This window comes from Bicyclus anynana, chromosome 9 (assembly GCF_947172395.1).
Source record: "Bicyclus anynana chromosome 9, ilBicAnyn1.1, whole genome shotgun sequence".
Taxonomy (NCBI): domain Eukaryota; kingdom Metazoa; phylum Arthropoda; class Insecta; order Lepidoptera; family Nymphalidae; genus Bicyclus; species Bicyclus anynana.
This window is the reverse complement of record NC_069091.1, coordinates 3,671,019-3,679,719: the sequence shown is the minus strand read 5'-3', so window position 1 is coordinate 3,679,719 and position 8,701 is coordinate 3,671,019.

The window sequence follows — 8,701 nt, the reverse complement described above, 5'->3', positions numbered from 1 at the left end:
ACATCCTTAATTTTTAAGTCCGACAGAAATAAAGATAACTTTGACGACGTAAACAGTGCCATATCGCATGTGTCGCATTGGTTTACTGCAAATAATCTACTTTTGAATGCTAAGAAAACAAAATGTATTGAGTTTTCATTGCCAAATGTTATAAAACTAGATAAGTCTATAATGATCGATGGTGAAACACTAGAAATGGAGAGTTCCACAGTTTTCCTGGGAGTGACCTTGGATTGTAAACTTCAGTGGGGTGCTCATATAGAAAAACTGTCTGGTAAACTTAGCTCAGCGGCATTTGCCGTGAGAAAAATAAGACAGTTTACTGATGTCGATACAGCTAGGCTTGTTTATTTTGCGTACTTTCACAGCGTAATGTCTTACGGTATTTTATTGTGGGGCAAGGCTGCCGATATACAATCTATATTTGTACTTCAAAAAAGAGCAATTCGAGCAATATATCAATTAAAATCACGCGAGTCCCTTCGTCAAAAGTTTAAAGAAATAGGTATACTAACAGTAGCCTGTCAATATATATATAACTGTATAATATATGTAAGACAAAATATTAATTTGTTCAAACGAAAAGGAGATCTAAACCCACGTCTTACTAGACACGGGCATAAGTTAGTTATTTCTGCATATCGTCTCCAAAGAGTAAAAAAATCTTTTGTAGGTTTGGGTGTACTCTTCTATAATAAGATCCCCAAGACTGTGATGGACCTGCCAATGCATAGCTTTAAGCAATGTGTTAAAAAACATTTACTTAGTCGAGGGTACTACAACATTGATGAGTTCCTTAATGATAAAAATGCTTGGAGGCATGCTTGGAGGCAATGCCTTAATTGTTATCAATTGTAAATTATAATACTGTATGACTTTTTCAAAAGAGCAACTGTTGAGTTTCTTGCCGGTATCTTCTCAGCAGGACCTGCCTTCCGAACCGGTGGTAGAATCTTTACAAATAGTCAACTGACGTGTCAAAAGTGCTTGTAAACTGAGCCTACTTGAAATAAATGATTTTTGATTTTGATTTTGATTTTTTAGACCACTTTCTAATTTAACTGGTACCGGTGGACCCACCGCTAAATTTCTGCCCAAAACTCGACAAAAATGTGATTAGATTCACATATGGAAATTTTCGTTGCAGCTGAATTAATAGCCTACACTGAAATAACAGTTAACAAAAAAGAAATATTTAGAATTGTTTGAGTACTTAGTTAATTAATTAATTGATTCTGCTGTGAGTTGAAGACAACAAGTAAAATTGTCTGGGCAAAAAGTTATTTCAGCCAACTTTTTGATATCTACACACAGAAGCAATCAATTCTGCTTACGAATCGTGAACCCCCATTTTTATGTTACGTCGACGTAGACCCCGCCGAGTCTTCCGTAGACCCCTGTGGGTCCACATGGACCACTTTGGGAATCAATGGTCTACATTAAAACTGATTTGTAAGATTAAAGGACGCATTTGCATGAATTAATTCCGTCATGCTGCTCCCAGAGAAACGGACGCGACGCGAAAATGAGTGGAAAATCTCAGAAGATTTGAAAATAAAAATGAAATAACCGGTTCATAATTTAGAATTGATGAAGTTCGTTAATTAAACCCGCCTCACTCGGCACTCGGAAAAGCAGTAAAAATCGCGCGCGAACGAATTTGAATTCTATTATTTAGTAATAAAAGTCATATTCCAGTGTCGTGACAATAGTGACATAAAAGGAAAATTAACAATGCCCCATATTTTTAGGAGAACGCAATTTAGAGCCCAACATGCTGCAGCAAATATGACTCGTGGGTTACATTACGACTGGTAGGTATCTGCTGGTATTATTATTTGTTTCACATAACGTAGTAAAATTCATAAGCATTTGTTCAGGTATACCATTATTGAAGTTGTGTTTGAAGCGTTATAACCTTTTGATGACTTTAAGATAGTCCTTACCTTACCTTACCTTATCAGCCGATAGACGTCCACTGCTGGACATAGGCCTCTTGCATGGACCTCCAAGCACAACGATCTCGAGCCGCCAGCATCCAGCGGCTCCCTGCAACCCGCTTGATATCCTCGGTCCACCTAGTGGGGGGTCGCCCAACACTGCGCTTTCCGGTGCGGGGTCGCCATTCCAGCACCTTGGGGCCCCAACGTCCATCGGCTCTTCGAACTATGTGGCCCGCCCATTGCCACTTCAGCTTCGCGACTCGCTGAGCTATGTCAGTGACTTTGGTTCGTCTGCGGATCTCCTCATTCCTGATTCGATCACGCAGAGAAACTCCAAGCATAGCTCGCTCCATCGCCCGCTGAGTGACTTTGAGCCTTCTAATAAGGCCCATAGTCAGCGACCAAGTCTCGGATCCGTATGTCATCACTGGCAACACGCACTGATCGAAGACTTTCGTCTTCAAGCACTGAGGAATTTCGGACGAAAAGATGTCGCGGAGTTTCCCGAACGCTGCCCAGCCGAGCTGGATTCGGCGATTCACCTCTTTCTCAAAATTGGACCTACCTAACTGGACTGTGTGTCCTAGGTATATATATTCGTCTACAATTTCGAGCGCAGAGTCCTCAACAATAACTGGGTGGAGCGGTACATGAGTATTAGTCATGATCTTCGTCTTGCTCATGTTCATTTTTAGGCCCACACGTTGAGAAACCCTGCTGAGGTCGTTGAGCATGGTACTAAGGTCCTCCAGAGTCTCTGCCATAATGACTACATCATCGGCAAAACGTAGTTGAGTGATGTACTCACCATTGATGTTGATGCCAAATCCGTTCCAGTCCAGAAGCTTAAAGACATCTTCCAATGCAGCGGTAAATAGCTTTGGGGAGATCACATCTCCCTGCCGCACTCCTCGCTGCAGTTGGATTGGCCTCGTAGTCTGATCCTGTATACGGACTGACATGGTGGCGCTTTCATACAAACACTTCAACGCTTGAATGTACCTGTAGTCGATCCGGCATCTCTGCAAAGACCTCAGCACAGCCCAAGTTTCCACCGAATCGAAGGCTTTCTCATAGTCCACAAACGCTAAGCAAAGTGGCTGGTTATACTCTTCGGTCTTCTGTATAACCTGCCGCAGCGTATGAATGTGGTCCATGGTACTAAAGCCTGCTCGGAAACCGGCTTGTTCGGGAGGCTGGAAGTCGTCAAACCTACGAGCGAGACGATTCGTAATGACTCTTGAGAACAACTTGTAGACATGACTCAACAACGAGATGGGTCTGTAGTTCTTCAGCAAGGTATTGTCACCTTTTTTGAAGAACAGAACCACCACGCTCCTGTGCCACGCCTTAGGTGTTGTACCCTCGTGAATGACGGAATTGAACAACCGCTGAAGGACCTTAAGTATCGGTTTTCCACCCGTTTTCAGGAGTTCCGCTGTGATTCCGTCATCACCTGGTGCTTTGTTGTTCTTAAGTTGTTTGAGAGCCATACTAATCTCGTATAGGCTGACGTCCGGGATATCTTCGGTATAGTGTCGGGTTAATTTGGCTCTAGGATCTTTGGCCAAATTGTCAACAGGCTTTTGGGTAGAGGTGTATAACTGTCCGTAGAACTTTTCGACCTCACTCAAGATCTCAGGCTTAGAAGAAATGATATTGCCCTGATCGGTCTTCAAACGTGTCAACTGTCTTCGTCCAATAGACAGATCTCTCGCGAACACTTTCGAGCCTCGATTTTTCTCGATTGTATCTTTGATACGCTCGGTATTGAAGCGTCGCAAGTCGCAAGTCTGCGATTTAGAGATCTGTCTATTAATCTGACGGTATTTTAACGCGTCTGTTGAAGACTGCAGTCTCATTTCTTGTCTTTCCTCCATGAGCTTGAGAGTATGGTCCGAGAACTTGTTAGTTCTTTTTGTACGGTGGATAAAGATAGATTAATTTTATTATTAGATAGATATTTTATATTTTAATTAGATAGATAGGTGGATAAGGGTAGATTTTGTAAGATAGTCCAGTGGATATGAACTCTGCCTTCGATTCGGAGGGCGTAGGTTCGAATCCGGTCAGGGGCATGCACCTCTAACTTTTCTCATAAGTGTATTTTAATAAATTAAATATCACGTGTCTCAAACTGTGAAGGAAAAACATCGTGAGGAAACCTGCATACCTGAGAATTTTCTCAATTCTCTACGTATGTGAAGTCTGCCAATCCGCATTGGGCCAGCGTGGTGGACTAAGGCCTAACCCCTTTTATTCTTAGGGGAGACTCGGGCTCAGTATTGAGCGGAATATTGGTTGATAATGATAACTAGCAGACACCCCACGATTTCACCCGTGTAGTTCCCGTTCCCGTAAGAATACGGGGATAAAATACAGCCTATGACACATTAAAATAACTTGGATTTAAATGGCTCGTAAATGAATTTCCAAAGTTGATTAGATATAGATTCCCTAGATCTAGAGGTATCCCACACTCTCTCACGACACCACTTTATACTATTAGTATGGACTATCAGAACCTCGCGGTTTCACCCGCGTGGTTCCTATTTCCGTGGGAATACGGTGATAAAAATTATAGCCTATCTTACTCTCTGATAATGTAGCTTTCTGCTGGTGAAAGAATATTTAAAATCTGTCCAGTAGTTTTGAGTTTAGTAGTCCAGTAGTGTGATGGGTGGGGCTCCCAACCCTCCTTGCTTTTAGCAAACTTTTAGTCATCATAAAATGAGGTATGTCTGGCTATCACAGGCTCTTGATCTACGTATAGTTCGTGCGCTTTAGGATGGTGCGGGTGACAGCTCATTTGACTATTAGAAAGTTTGCCGCTGTTCACGATAATAGTACGTATGAACGTCATAAGGCAACTGTCACCCGCACCATCCTACAGCGCACATAGTATAGTCGGTTTTTGAATCGACTGACAGCTACACGTAGGTACATTTCCCATAAATCAAATGAAGTTTCCCTTGCACGAAGGAGGGTGAATATGTAATCACATCAGATCATCTCGACGTTTTTACGTCGCTGCTGGATATTGCTTATGGTGTGTTACATTTCGTTCTATGCGAAAATAAATGGGTAACATAAGATAAATAGCATTAAGGAGAGATAAATGAAAATTTACGTGGTTGGCGAAGCAGTGATTTTAAATGTAAATATCACGTGTCTCAAAAAACGGTGAAGGAAAATATCGTGAGGAAACCGGCATACCAGAGAATTTTCTTAATTTTCTGCGTGTGTGACGTCTGCCAATCCACATTGGGCCTGCGTGGTGGACTATTGGCCTAAGCCCTCATTCTGAGAGGAGACTCGAGCATAGCAGTGAGCCGAATGTGGGTTGAGAATGATGAAAATGGTAATTCCTCTACTTCTTCAATACTACCCTAACACAGCACTGGAAACCTCTCTGGGGAACAGTAGGATCTTTTTTGCAAAAAAATATCTATTAACAGAACATAGATAAAGCGCTAAAGCTGGCAGGCCTACTTCATTGCCAGGCCTTCCTAATAGCAAATGAGATATCGTCGTCGTATCAACCCATATACGGCTCACTGCTGAGCTCGGTCTCCTCTCATAATGAGAGGGGTTAGGCCAATAGTCCACCACGCTGGCCCAATGCGGATTGGCAGACTTCACACACGCAGAGAATTAAGAAATTCTCTGGCGTGCAGGTTTCCTTACGATGTTTTCCTTCACCGTTTGAGACTCGTGATATTTAATTTCTTAAAATGCACACAATTGAAAAGTTTGTGATGCATGCCCCGGACCGGATTCGAACACACCCTTCGGAATTGGAGGCAGAGGTCATATCCACTGGGCTATCAAGTCTAAAGGAGATATAGAGCTGCAATAAAGCAATATTGACGAAGCATAAAGGTAAGTGTTGATCTGACGTCATTACGTATTCCGGCTCATCCTAATGTAAGCCACAGAGTCATAACTCGAAGCAACTCGGCGTACGTGCCTCGGAAACTTATTTGATTTATGCGAAACGTTCGGCTACAAAAAAGAATAAATGTTCAACACGTATTCACCTAAGAGCAAAATATTTTTATTTATGAAACTGTATCGATGGATATGTAGAGTCATGTTGGCATGTCAATGAATGCCTTGATCCCGTGGTTAGAGAACGTTCGTCTGCAGATATTTTTTTACATAATAATTTATGGGCCAAGTACGAATAGGCAGCCCACCTGATGGTAGGTAGAAAACTATCCATACTATCCTTATCTATACTATCTATACTTATATTAAATCTGTAGAGAGGTCAATTCTGTAGATGAAATATATTTCCAAAATAACTATCAGGGGTGATTAGTGATCGTTACTGATGCCAAAAATGCAATCAATAAATTTTTTGTCTGTCTGTCTGTATGTTCGTTATAGAAACAAAAACTACTCGACGGATCTTAACGAAACTTGTTACTTGTACAATTGTTCTTCATACTCCTAGGCAGGTTATAGTATATTTTCCATCACGCTACAATCAATAGGAGCAGTGCAGTGAAGGGAAATGTTCGGAAAACGGGATAAGTTACTCCCTTTTTACAGCGATACTACTGTAAGGGCTGGATTAAAGAGGTCTAAGGGCAGACGAAGTCGCGGGCTTCCGCTAGTTCCCTAATAATACTGTAAACGTGAAAGTAAGTCTGTCTGTTTGTTACCTTTTACATAAATATACGCATACGCTAGTTACCTTTAACCGTACTAATACAATAGAATATACATACGTAATCGTATGTACGTATGTAAAAAAATTTAAAATTGACAAAAAATTATTTTAAAACTAAAAACTAGCATGCAAAGACGGCCTTATTGCTATAAGCAATAACAAGCAATCTCTGATGACAGACTTGAAAAGAAAGAGCGTGAAGGTGCAATATAAATAAATTAACAAATATATACATATAATATACAAATATAAGTTTTGAAATAAAAATAAGAGTAAAGATTTTGACTTATATATTAGTATATAACTATTATAGGTATATTTGTATGTCTGTCTCTGTGCGTTCTCACAAAACTATTTTAGATAAGGTTTTTCAATAAAAATCTTACAGAGAAGTTATATACATATGTACAAGATATGTATGTATTTGTAATCTAGAAATCTTAACTGGTGAGACATTGTTAACATTTATGTATTTGTTATTTTCCTAATACTAATATTAAGAAAAATTTGGCAATCCTCGTTACATTACAAGATCGTCTTCATCAGAGGTTCCCAAACTTTTCTTTCTCATAGACCACTTTCTAATTTAACAGGTTCCGGTGGACCCACTGCTAAATTTCTGCCCAAAACTTTGTCGAGTTTTGGGCAGAAATTTAGCAGTGGATTGAAATGTGATTAGATTCACATATGGAAATTTTCGTTGCAGCTGAATTAACAGCCACCACTGAAATAACAGTTTACAAAAAAGAAATACTGAGAATTGTTTGAGTACTTAGTTAATTGATTAATTGATTCTGCTGTGAGTTGATGACAAAAAGTAAAATTGTCTAGGCAAAAAGTTATTTCAGCTAACTTTTTGATATCTACACACAGAAGCAATCAATTCTGCTTACGAATCGTGAACCCCCATTTTTATGTTACGTCGACGTAGACCCCCGCCGAGTCTTCCGTAGACCCCTAGGGGTCATGGACCACTTTGGGAATCAATGGTCTACATTAAAACTGATTTGAAAGATTAAAGGACGCATTTGCATGAATTAATTCCGTCATGCTGCTCCCAGAGAAACGGACGCGACGCGAAAATGAGTGGAAAATCTCAGAAGATTTGAAAATAAAAATGAAATAACCGGTTCATAATTTAGAATTGATGAAGTTCGTTAATTAAACCCGCCTCACTCGGCACTCGGAAAAGCAGTAAAAATCGCGCGCGAACGAATTTGAATTCTATTATTTAGTAATAAAAGTCAAATTCCAGTGTCGTGACAATAGTGACATAAAAGGAAAATTAACAATGCCCCATATTTTTAGGAGAACGCAATTTAGAGCCCAACATGCTGCAGCAAATATGACTCGTGGGTTACATTACGACTGGTAGGTATCTGCTGGTATTATTATTTGTTTCACATAACGTAGTAAAATTCATAAGCATTTGTTCAGGTATTTTTTTTTTTATTCTTTACAAGTTAGCCCTTGACTGCAATCTCACCTGATGGTAAGTGATGATGCAATCTAAGATGGAAACAGGCTAGCTTGTTAGGAGGAGGATGAAAATCCACACTCCTTTCGGTTTCTACACGACATCGTACCGGAACGCTATATCGCTTGACGGTATGTCTTTGTCGGTAGGGTGGTAACTAGCCACGGCCTAAGCCTCCCACCAGCCAGACCTGGACCAATTAAGAAAACTGGACAATTAAGGTATACCATTATTGAAGTTGTGTTTGAACCGTTATAACCTTTTGATGACTTTAAGATAGTCCAGTGGATATGAACTCTGCCTTCGATTCGGAGGGCGTAGGTTCGAATCCGGTCAGGGGCATGCACCTCTAACTTTTCAGATAAGTGAAATTTAATAAATTAAATATCACGTGTCTCAAACGGTGAAGGAAAAACATCGTGAGGAAACCTGCATACCTGAGAATTTTCGCAATTCTTTACGTATGTGAAGTCTGCCAATCCGCATTGGGCCAGCGTGGAGGTGAGACTCGTGCTCAATATTGAGCCGAAGATGGGTTGATAATGATAACTAGCCGACATCCCACGATTTCACCCGTGTAGTTCCCGTTCCCGTAAGAATATT